General features: G+C 40.5%; 1 protein-coding gene across 2 annotated transcripts in view; it reads left to right on the top strand.

The window, feature by feature from the left end:
• The window catches only part of LOC112221038 (leucine-rich repeat and immunoglobulin-like domain-containing nogo receptor-interacting protein 2), a 303,359-nt gene that overhangs the window by 172,777 nt on the left and 117,479 nt on the right, over window positions 1–13,103 (top strand). For both annotated transcript variants that reach the window (XM_024383102.2, XM_024383101.2), the window contains exon 4: window positions 10,345–10,417. The gene's annotated coding sequence lies outside the window, so the exon portion shown is untranslated. The remainder of the gene's footprint in view (window positions 1–10,344; window positions 10,418–13,103) is intronic.

Genomic DNA, 13,103 nt, shown 5'->3' with positions numbered 1-13,103 from the left:
GGAAGATGCCAGAGCTAAGGATGATGTTAAAGAGTTTTAGTATAGCCAATTGGAATTTGTTGTCTGTATATTTGATCATTTCATTAAGGATACCATCAACACCACAGGCCTTTTTGGGTTGGAGGGTTTTTATTTTGTCCTGTAACTCGTTCAAGGTAATTGGAGAATCCAGTGGGTTCTGGTAGTCTTTAATAGTTGATTCTAAGATTTGTATTTGATCATGTATATGTTTTTGCTCTTTATTCTTTGTTATAGAGCCAAAAAGATTGGAGAAGTGGTTTACCCATACATCTCCATTTTGGATAGATAATTCTTTGTGTTGTTGTTTGTTTAGTGTTTTCCAATTTTCCCAGAAGTGGTTAGAGTCTATGGATTCTTCAATTACATTGAGCTTATTTCTGACGTGCTGTTCCTTCTTTTTCCGTAGTGTATTTCTGTATTGTTTTAGTGATTCACCATAGTGAAGGCATGGACTCAGGTTTTCCGGGTCTCTATGTTTTTGGTTTGGCAGGTTTCTCAATTTCTTTCTTAGATTTTTTCATTCTTCATCAAACCATTTGTCATTGTTGTTCATTTTCTTTGGTTTTCTATTTGAGATTTTTAGATTTGATAGGGAAGCTGAGAGGTCAAATATACTGTTAAGATTTTCTACTGCCAAGTTTACACCTTCACTATTGCAGTGAAACATTTTACCCAGGAAATTGTCTAGAAGGGATTGAATTTGTTGTTGCCTAATTGTTTTTTGGTAGGTTTCCAAACTACATTCCTTCCATCTATAGCATTTAATGTTACTCAGTTCCTTTGGCTCTGTTCAAGTAGACTGTGATTTTGCAGAACAGACAAATGAAGAACCCCAAGCCCAGCGGCTCTCACCCCCTCTGGGCACCCCCCCTGTCAGCCACCCTGATAGCCCTTCTGACAACCCCACCACACCCACTGAGGACAAACACAAGACACAGATTGTACTCCTTATGGACACAAATGGGAAATATATAGAAGAAAAACTTTTTTTTTTCCCAAACACAGTGTGTCTAAATTCTGGTGTCCAAACACCCAGCGCACCCTAGACCTTCTGTCTGAGGACCAACTAGGCTCACCTAGCCACATAATAATACAAACAGGCACAAATGACCTGAGAGCACAGCAGTAAAGGGTGGCCACAGCATTGAAGGGAGTGATTGAAAAGGCTTCTTCTACTTTCCCCAACGCACAAGTGGTTATCTCCACCCTGCTACCACGAAAAGACTTCCACCCTGCCACAATACAGCGGGTAAATGCAAGTATTTCCCATGACTGTGCCTCAAAACCAAATGTTTTCCTGGCCCACCACTCCACCCTGGACGTGAACAGCCTCTATGACCACGTCCACCTCTACAAGGCAGCAGTGCCCACCATTGCCTGGACTCTAAAGGACATCGCTCTCAAACATATCCCCAACACCAGCGAGACACTCTCCCAGACCTGCGCCCCCCTGGACCTACACCTAGAGGACCCACGCCAAGTGGACTTACATCAGACCACAGCACCCCCAGACACATCCACACCCCCACCCCAACCAATCAACACCCCCACATCAACCATGCCCACACCCCATTTAGGCCCCCTCTGATCAGACCTATGCCACTCCTGCCCACCCCATGCACCCCACCCGCAAAGAGGGCCTCAACATGGAAATCACACATACGCCCAGGTAGTGAATGGGCAAACAGGCCCAACCCCCACTCTTACACTCGCCCCAGTCAATGGCATGTACCAGATGCTCAGCAGGCTCTGCTCACACTTACTGGCCTGAGGCCATACCATGACCAACAACATTGGACACTTTATGGAACAAAAAGCCTTCACTATATCATCCTGGAATATCCAAGGCCTGAGGTCATCTGCCTTTGGCCTAAAGAGCAGGAACCTGGACTTCACCAAAGAAATCGGTAATACAGATATTGTCATCCAGCAAGAAACCTGGTATAGAGGAGACGAACCCACTGGCTGCCATCTAGGTTACAGAGAGCTGGTAGTCCCATCCACCAAACGACCAGGTGTGAAACAGGGAAGGGACTCAGGGAGTATGCTAATTTGGTATAGAACAGACCTAACTCACTCCATTAAATTAATCAAAGCAGGAACATTTTACATTTGGCTAGAAATTCAAAAGGAAATTATCTTAACAGAGAAAAATGTCCTCCTGTGTGCTACCTATATCCCCCCACTACAATCCCCATACTTTAATGTATGAAATCAATCATTTCCAGGCCCAGGGACATGTACTAGTCTGTGGCGACTTAAATGCCAGAACCGGACAAGAACCTGACACCCTCAGCACACAGGGGGACAAACACCTGCCTGCAGGTGACAGCATTCCCTCCCACATATGCCCCCCTAGGCACAACTATGACAACATAACAAACAAAAATGGGTCACAACTCCTGCAGCTCTGTCGCACGCTGGGTATGTACATAGTCAATGGTAGGCTTCGAGGGGACTCCTATGGTAGGTACACCTATAGCTCATCTCTTGGCAGTAGTACTGTAGACTACTTTATCACTGACCTCAAACCAGAGTCTCTTAGAGCGTTCACAGTCAGCCCACTGACACCCCTATCAGTCCACAGCAAAATCACAGGCTACTTGAACAGAGCAATACTCAATCATGAGGCATCAAAGCCAAAGGAAATGAGTAACATAAAGAAATGCTATAGATGGAAGGAATGAAGTTTGGAAACCTACCAAAATACAATTAGGCAACAACAAATTCAATCCCTTTTAGACAATTTCCTGGGTAAGACGTTCCACTGTAATAGTGAAGGTGTAAACTTGGCAGTAGAAAATCTTAACAGTATATTTGACCTCAGCTTCCCTATCAAATCTAAAAATATCAAATAGAAAACAAAAGAAAATTAACAACAATGACAAATGGTTTGATGAAGAATGCAAAAATCTAAGAAAGACATTTGGAAACCTGTCCAACCAAAAACATAGAGACCTGGAAAACCTGAGTCTACGCCTTCACTATGGTGAATCACTAATACCATGAGCTACAGGACAAAATAAAAACCCTCCAACCCAAAAAGGCATGTGTTGTTGATGGTATCCTTAATGAAATGATCAAATATACAGACAGCAAGTTCCAATAGGCTATACTAAAACTCTAACATCATCCTTAGCTCTGGTATCTTCCCCAATATTTGGAACCAAGGACTGATCACCCCAATCCAAAAGTGGAGACAAATTTGACCCCAATAACTACCGTGGGATATGCGTCAACAGCAACCTTGGGAAAATCCTCTGCATTATCATTAACAGCAGACTCTTACATTTCCTCAATGAAAACAATGTACTGAGCAAATGTCAAATTGGCCTTTGCCAAATTACCGTACAACAGACCATGTATTCACCCTGCACACCCTAATTGACAACCAAACAAACCAAAACAAAGGTAAAGTCTTCTCATGCTTTGTTGATTTCAAAAAAACCTTTGACTCAATTTGGCATGAGGGTCTGCTATACAAATTGATGGAAAATTGGGTTGGGGTAAAACATTCGATATTATAAAATCCATGACCACAAACAACAAGTGTGCGGTGAAAAGCCAAAATGTGCAGTTTTTTGCAGCCAATATGTGTCCTCCTGCCACAACCTGAGGGACAGCCAGTGAAAAGTGAAAAGTAATGTCGATAATATTTCCCATCTCGTTTTGTTTTGTCTTTCATATCACGTCACGTGTCTTCTCAGTCATGTTGACACTGATCTACTACCATTGCTTTAATGTATTAATATTGTTGCTGTAGTTGTTGTTAATGGTAATCCCATGTCCATGTCCACTACTACTATTATTATTGCTGTTGGTCCCACTATTTATTTATATATAAATATATACAGTGGGGCAAAAAAGTATTTAGTCAGCCACCAATTGTGCAAGTTCTCCCACCTAAAAAGATGAGAGAGGCCTGTCATTTGCATCATAGGTACACTTCAACTATGACAGACAAAATGAGAAAAAAAATCCAGAAAATCACATTGTAGGAATTTTAAATCAATTTATTTGCAAATTATGGTAGAAAATAAGTATTTGGCCAATAACAAAAGTTTATCTTAATACTTTGTTATATACCCTTTGTTGGCAATGACAGAGGTCAAACGTTTTCTGTAAGTCTTCACAAGGTTTTCACACACTGTTGCTGGTATTTTGGCCCATTCCTCCATGTAGATCTCCTCTAGAGCCGTGATGTTTGGGGCTGTTGCTGGGCAACACGGACTTTCAACTCCCTCCAAAGATTTTCTATGGGGTTGAGATCTGGAGACTGGCTAGGCCACTCCAGGACCTTGAAATGCTTCTTACGAAGCCACTCCTTCGTTGCCCGGGCGGTGTGTTTGGGATCATTGTCATGCTGAAAGACCCAGCCACGTTTCATCTTTAATGCCCTTGCTGATGGAAGGAGGTTTTCACTCAAAATCTCACGATACATGGCCCCATTCATTCTTTAATTTACAGTGATCAGATGTCCTGGTCCCTTTGCAGAAAAACAGCCCCAAAGCATGATGTTTCCCCCCCCATGCTTCACAGTAGGTATGGTGTTCTTTGGATGCAACTCAGCATTCTTTGTCCTCCAAACACGACGAATTGAGTTTTTACCAAAAAGTTAGATTTTGGTTTCATCTGACCATATGACATTCTCCCAATCTTCTTCTGGATCATCCAAATGCTCTCTAGCAAACTTCAGACGGGCCTGGACATGTACTGGCTTAAGCAGGGGGACACGTCTGGCACTGCAGGATTTGAGTCCCTGGCGGCGTAGTGTGTTACTGATGGTAGGCTTTGTTACTTTGGTCCCAGCTCTTTGCAGGTCATTCTCTAGGACCTCCGTGTGGTTCTGGGATTTTTGCTCACCATTCTTGTGATCATTTTGACCCCACGGGGTGAGATCTTGCGTGTGGCCCCAGATTGAGGGAGATTATCAGTGGTCTTGTATGTCTTCCATTTCCTAATAATTGCTCCCACAGTTGATTTCTTCAAACCAAGCTGCTTACCTATTGCAGATTCAGTCTTCCCAGCCTGGTGCAGGTCTACAATTTGGTTTCTGATGTCCTTTGACAGCTCTTTGGTCTTGGCCATAGTGGAGTTTGGAGTGTGACTGTTTGAGGTTGTGGACAGGTGTCTTTTATACTGATAACAAGTTCAAACAGGTGCCATTAATACAGGTAACGAGTGGAGGACAGAGGAACCTCTTAAAGAAGAAGTTACAGGTCTGTGAGAGCCAGAAATCTTGCTTGTTTATAGGTGACCAAATACTTATTTTCCACCATAATTTGCAAATAAATTCATTAAAATTCCTACAATCTGATTTTAATTTTGTCTGTCATAGTTGAAGTGTACCTATGATGAAAATTACAGGCTTCTCTCATCTTTTTAACCTGTTGTGTCGAGCCATCCCGGATCCGGGATCGTGAATACAGCCTCAAGCTCATTACCATAACGCAACGTTAACTATTCATGAAAATCGCAAATGAAATGAAATTAATATGCTAGCTCTCAAGCTTAGCCTTTTGTTAACAACACTGTCATCTCAGATTTTCAAAATATGCTTCTCAACCATAGGAAAACAATCATTTGTGTAACAGTAGCTAGCTAGCGTAGCATTTAGCATTAGCATTAGCGTTAGCATTCAGCAGACAACAGTTTCAGAAAAACCAGAAAAGCATTCAAATAAAATCATTTACCTTTGAAGAACTTCAGATGTTTTCAATGAGGAGACTCTGTTAGATAGCAAATGTTCAGTTTTTCCTGAAAGGTTATTTGTTTAGGAGAAATCGCTCCGTTTGGTGCGTCACGTTTGGCTACCAAAAAAAACGAAAATCCAGTCATAAAAACGCCTAACTTTTATCCAAATGAACTCCATAATATCGACTGAAACATGGCAAACGTTGTTTAGAACCAATCCTCAAGGTGTTTTTCACATATCTCTAAGATGATACATCGTTCGTGGAAGTGTGCTTTCTGTCCTGAATCCCAGGAGAAAATGCCCGCAACTGAAGATTACGCACCAATTTAGACAAAGGGCACCGGGCGGACCCCTGGAAAATGTAGTCTCTTATGGCCAATCTTCCAATGATATGCCTACAAATACGTCACAATGCTGCAGACATCTTGAAGAAACGACAGAAAGCGCAGGCTCGTTCCTGGTGCATTCACAGCCATATAAGGAGACATTGGAAAACAGAGCTTCAAAAATTCTACCCATTTCCTGGTAGAAGTTTCATCTTGGTTTCGCCTGTAGCATGAGTTCTGTGGCACTCACAGATAATATCTTTGCAGTTTTGGAAACCTTAGAGTGTTTTCTTTCCAAAGCTGCCAATTATATGCATAGTCGAGCATCTTTTCGTGACAAAATATTGGCTTACCACGGGCACGTTTTTTTATCCATAAATTAAAAGAGCGCACCCTATATCCAAGAAGTTAAGTAGGAGAACTTGCACAATTGGTGGCTGACTAAATACTTTTTTGCCCCACTGTATATGCATCTCTCTCTCTATGCATCTCTATGCATATCTCTCTCTCAAATACAATGCTATTTCTCTGTAAAATGAACAACAGACTTTCAGCATGCTTACAGAGAAGGGCTCTCAACATGTACTCCACTTACACAAATGGCTGATGATCGGTTGAAATAAATTGATAATAAGAAGATTGTGGGAGATGTACTGTTAGATTTCTGTGCAGCCTTTGATATTATTGACCATAACCTGCTGTTGAGGAAATGTATGTGTTATGGCTTTTTAACCTCTGCCATGTCATGTATTCAGAGCTATCGATCTAATAGAATTCAGAGGGTTTTATTTAATGGAAGCTGCTCTAATGTCAAACAAGAAAAGTGTGGTGTACTGCAGGGCAGCTCTCTAGGTCCTCTACTCTTTTCTATTTCTACCAATGAACTGCCACCGGCATTAAACAACGCATGTATGTCCGTCCATGTATGCTGATGATTCAAGCATGTATGCATCAGCAACCACAGCTAATGAAATCAATGAAACCTTTAACAAAAAGTCGCAGTCTGTTTTGGAATGGGTGGTAATAAACTGGGCCTAAACATTTCTAAAACTAAGAGCACTGCATTTGTTACAAATCATTCCCTAAGTGTTAGACCTCTGGTAATGAATGGTGTGGCTGTTGAACAAGTTGAGGAGACTAAGTTACTTGGTGTTACCTTAGATTGTAAACTGTCATGGACAAGACATGTAGATTCAATGGTTGTAAAGATAGGGAGAGGTCTGTCTGTAGTAATGCTCTGATGCTCTGTTGTTTTGACACCACACTCCAGAAATAAAGTTCTGCAGGCTCTAGTATTATCTTATCTTGATTATTGTCCAGTCATATGGTTAGGTGCTGCAGTGAAAGACCTAGTTGAGCTTGCCCAGAACAGAGCCGCACGTCTTGCTCTTCATTGTAATCTTCATAGTGCTTCATCGTGCTAATATTAATAGTATGCATGCCAGTCTCTCTTGGCTAAGAGTTGAGGAAAGACTGACTGGATCACTTGTGACTCACCACCTGGATTTGGTCTTATGTAGCAAAATTTGAAATAGTGTTTTTTGAATTTGATAAAAGTAGAGACTCAGAGCTACAAAACGGTATATCATACACTGTATTTTTGAGGAACAGTAAGAAAGTAATTATGCTTTGAAAGTTGATAAACTTGTAAACTCACTTCTGAGAAAATGGCTCTTCTTTGTCTACACCCATTCAGCATCGTTCACACCCTCTTAAGCTTTAGCCCCACCATCTCGTTTCGCTCTCTGATCATTTAGAGCGCACACTTGACGCTCTGACCGATGATTTGTTTACCTCGGGATAATATGAAAACAGCCTAACCAGCTCTGCTGTCAACAAATTCTTTATGCTTTTTTACCAATGTTTATTGACACTGGCCATATTCAATGGGTGTTGTACACTTTAGCTCAACTTCTTGATGCTACCAATGTCACACCCTGACCATAATTTGCTTTGTATGTTTCTATGTTTTGTTTGGTCAGGGTGTGATCTGAGTGGGCATTCTATGTTGGATGTCTAGTTGGTCTGTTTCTGTGTTTGGCCTGATATGGTTCTCAATCAGAGGCAGGTGTTAGTCATTGTCTCTGATTGGGAGCCATATTTAGGTAGCCTGTTTTGTCATTGTGGGTTGTGGGTGATTGTCTATGTTAGTTGCTTGTGTCAGCACAGTTCTCATTATAGCGTCATGGTCGTTATTCGTTTATTGTTTTGTATAGTTTGTATTCAGTGTTCAGTGCTTTCTTTAATTAAAAAATCATCATGAACACATACCACGCTGCATTTTGGTCTGCTCCTTACGACGATCGTGACAACCAATCCCTGTAGCGGGATCATTTCCGTCTGCAACCGCTGAATAGCATAGCGCAACAGTCAAATAATATTACTAGAAAATATTCATATTCATGAAATCACAAGTGCAATATTTTGAAACACAGCTTAGCCTTTTGTTAATCACCCTGTCTTCTCAGATTTTGAAATTATGCTTTACAGCGAAAGCAATCCAAACGTTTGTGTAAGTTTATCGATAGCCTAGCATAGCATTATGTACACTTAGCATCAGGAAGCTTGGTCACGAAAATCAGAAAAGCAATCAAATTAACCGTTTACCTTTGATTACCTTCGGATGTTTTCACTCACGAGACTCCCAGTTACACAGCAAATGTTCCTTTAGTTCCATAAAGATTATTTTTATACCCAAAATACCGACGTTGGTTTGTTGCGTTATGTTCAGAAATCCACAGGAAAGAGCGGTCACGACAACGCAGACGGAAGTTACAAATAGTCTTCATTCTTCATAATGTCCACAGAAACATGTCAAACGTTTTTTATAATCATTCCTCAGGTAGTTTTTAAAATATATATTCGATAATATATCAACTGAGTGTGTAACTTTTTCCATAACAGCGGGAGGAACAATGGCTGGTATACTCAATTGTGCACTAACTCACTCTAAGAGTCCCCACCTCTCCACTTACGCAATGTGATCCTTCAAGCTAATTTTTCAAAGTAAAAGCCTGAAACTATGTCTAAAGACTGTTGACACCTTAGGGAAGCCACAGAAAAAGGAATCTGGTTGATATCCCTTTAAATGAAGGACAGGCACGCATAGGAACACAGAGATTTCAAAATAAGAGGCACTTCCTGATTGGATTATCCTCAGGCTTTCGCCTGCAATATAAGTTCTGTTATACTCACAGACAATATTTTGACAGTTTTGGAAACTTTAGAGTGTTTTCTATCCTAATCTGCCAATTATATGCATATTCTAGCATCTGGTCATGAGAAATAGGCCGTTTACTTTGGGAACGTTATTTTTCCAAACATAAAAATAGTGCCCCCTAGCTTCATGTAGCTAGCTAGCTAGGGAAACAATAAACCTAGCTAGGTAAAGTGTAAGATCACACACGTCATGTAACGTTAGCTAACGAGCCAGCCAGCTAACATTAGCTAGTTAAACAACAATGAACATAGTGCCAAATCCTGTTATTACTACTCTGCATGAATCTGCTGGGAGCTAACCAACCAGGTTCAATGTTAGAGCCTAATGTTAGCTAGCTAACTAGCAAAGCAAATGGTTCTGGGATACGAATAATAACGTCATACACGTAACATAGCTAGGGAGCCAGCCAGCTGACCTTAGTTAGCTAACAGTACACTTCAGCTTCAAATTAAACCAATTTCTGTCAAACGTTCAACATCTGAAAATTTTGCTAGCTAGACTATCTTACCCATATACATCATCATGCATGATAGACATATCTCTCTGTCACGGATGCCATACCACAGTTGACATTAGTTTGAAGATGTAATCTCTTTTGCTGTCATATTCTAATTCCACTGATTTTATTTGTATTTACAGATAGCATACAGGTTTGTTATTAAGGCACATGAAAGTTTACATGTTCCAGAAGGCATTTCTGCCCCCAAAAATGCATTTTGCTGAAAAATAAATAAATAAATAAATAAATAACCTTCAAATGGCTCTCCTGTGAAATTGTGACTTGCGACATACGCCTAGTTAAACGGGTCACCATTAATGTGTTGAAAATTCCAAATTGTTTGCATAGTCAGTTTACACAAAGCACTGACAAACACTTGCACCACCAAAAACACCACCATGGGTCTTTTCACAGTCCCCAGTTCCAGAACAAATTCAAGGAAATGTACAGTATAATACAGTATTTTGTCTGTAATTTTTTTTGTTATGTGTCGGATGCTAGTAAGACTAGCTGTCGCCATTGGCGTCGGCTGATGAGATCCTAATAAATCAAATCTCTCTCTCTCTCTCTCAACCACATATAGAAGCCTGAAAAACAGTAATAACTGGGGGAAATACAACAGACCATGGCTGAGAGGATGATTGCTTCTCAAAGTGGTAAGTACCAAGCATTTACACTCTGATAATCTGTTTTTGTCTCAACTGTTTGACCTTGATTACAGTGATCAGAGCCATGTACTGAATATACAGCACCAGTCAAACGTTTGGACTCCTAATCATTCAAGGGTTTTCCTCTATTTTTTACATTGTAGAATAATAGTGAAGACATCACAACTATGAAATAACACATAGAATAATGTAGTAAGCAAATAAGTGTTAAACAAATCAAAATATATTTAACATTTGAGATACTTCAAAGTAGTCACGCTTTGCCTTGATGACGGCTTTACACACTCTTGGCATTATCTCAACCAGTTTCATGAGGTAGTCACCTGGAATGCATTTCAATTAACAGGTGTGCCATGTTAAAAGTTATTTTGTAGATTTGTTTTCCTTCTTAATGAGCTTCAGCCAATCAGTTGTGTTGTGACAAGGTAGGGGTGGTATACAGAAGATAGCCTTGTTTGGTAAAAGACCAAGTCCATCTTATGGCAAGAACAACTCAAATAAGCAAAGAGTACGACAGTGCATCATTACTTTAAGACACTTTAAGACATGGTCAGTCAATGTGGAACATTTCAAGAACTTTGAAAGTTTCTTCAAGTGCAGTCGCAAAAAACCATCAAGCGCTATGATGAAACTGTCTCTCATAAGGACCGCCACAAGAAAGGAAGACCCAGAGTTCCATCTTCTGCAGAGGATAAGTTCATTAGAGTGAACTGCACCTCAGATTTAAGCCCAAATAAATGCTTCACAGAGTTCAAGTAACAGACACTTCTCAACATCAACTGTTCAGATGACACTGCGTGAATCAGGCCTTCATGTTCGAATTGCTTCAAGGAAACCAGTACTAAGGGACACCAATAAAAAGAAGAGACTTGCTTGGGCCAAGAAACACAAACAATGGACAATAGACTTGTGGAAATCTGTACTTTGGTCTGAATTTGACATTTTTAGTTCCAACCGCTGTGTCTTTGTAAGATGCAGAGCAGGTGAACGGATGATCTCTGCATGTGTGTTTCCCACTGTGACGCATGGAAGAGGGGGTGTGATGGTGTGGGGGTGCTCTGCGGGTGACACTGTATGTGATTTATTTAGAATTCAAAGCATACTTAAGCAGCAGGGCTACCACAGCATTCTGGAGCGATACTCCACCCTGCCTGGTTTCCACTTAGTGGGAATATAATTTGTTTTTCAACAGGGCAATGACCCAAAACACACCTCCAGGCTGTGTAAGGGCTATTTGACTAAGAAGGAGAATGATGGAGTGCTGCATCAGATGACCTGGCCTCCACAATCACCTGACCTCAGCCCAATTGTGATGGTTAGGGATCAGTTGGACTGCAGAGTGAAGGAAAAGCAGCCAGCAAGTGCTCTATATACGTGTTGGAAAAGCATTCTTCATGAAGCTGGTTGAGAGAATGCCAAGAGTGTTAAATGCTGTCATCAAGGCAAAGGGTGGCTATTTTGAAGAATCTAAAATCTAAAATATATTTTGTTTTGATTAACACTTTTTTGGCTACTAGAAAATATTACAAAGTAGTACAAATAAAGAAAAACCCTTGAATGAGTGGGTGTGTACAAACTTTTGTTGTCATTGGTTAATCATGGTCTACGGTAGCCATTTTGAGTTTGGAGAAGGGAAAGGTGTTAAGTGGTTGTATTGAAACATACAAGCCATTAGCAGGTAATTGATGGCCCTCTGGGTGTTTTTCCTCAACTGTGGTCCTATTGTGAGGGGAACAATTATAGAGGTGAATGCTTGATTGAATATACGGCTAATGCACCTGAATTGGAAAGAGCAGGGAGTCATGCATTAAATTGAGGGTGAGCTGTAGAGAAAACAAGAGGAATTTACGGGCTGCATTAGATCTACATTATAACGGTATAACATATTACAAGATGGGGCAGTGACATATCACCTAATACTCTTTATTGGTTATATACTGTGTGTTCCACATATTCCCATGATACAACCCACAGGGATGATCAGGGATTCCTATTTCTCTAATACATCTCATTTGACTGCTGAAACATATTGTGGTTGGGGAACAGTCATTTGACCCCATTAAAGGCTCTAACTGGTCACAAGAAGGGATTAAAATAACAAACATAGGTGGTTCTGAGGCTTATGGGCAATCTAATGTTAGTCGCCTAACTGCTACTTGTGATATTTTAATGCCATTCAAAACAGACTGAAGGAATTTTCAAACGGAACTGAGTCTCCCTGAATATGAAAGATATATTTGTGTTTGTTCCCAAAAGTGACACATTTTTTTCCTCCCCTAAGGTTTTTTCCTTAGATTGTTTTGCAATTTACTTTCCAGTATTTATCAAGCTCTTTGCTTAGGGTACTGACCCTCCAGACCAAAGTGGGAAAATAATTGGTTTACATACAATGTGATTCACGTCCCCCACCATGCATTGGGCCATTTTATTGGAATTAATAATATAATGATGTCAGTGATTGGGTGCAGAGTGAAAGTGGAGTCAGGCGCAGGACACAGGTATGGAGTAATCCAACTGAGTTTACTCAAAGAATAAAGCAAAATTGCAAAAATGGTACATACAACAAAACTCTAACACGAACACAACCACTAACGACATAAACAATCACAGACAGAACAGAAATGTATGTCAGATGGTTAAATAGGGAATGTAATGAGGGAATGTAAAACAGGTG

This window comes from Oncorhynchus tshawytscha, linkage group LG21 (assembly GCF_018296145.1).
Source record: "Oncorhynchus tshawytscha isolate Ot180627B linkage group LG21, Otsh_v2.0, whole genome shotgun sequence".
In the NCBI taxonomy this organism is placed as follows: domain Eukaryota; kingdom Metazoa; phylum Chordata; class Actinopteri; order Salmoniformes; family Salmonidae; genus Oncorhynchus; species Oncorhynchus tshawytscha.
This window is presented reverse-complemented; position numbering and strand designations above follow the sequence as displayed.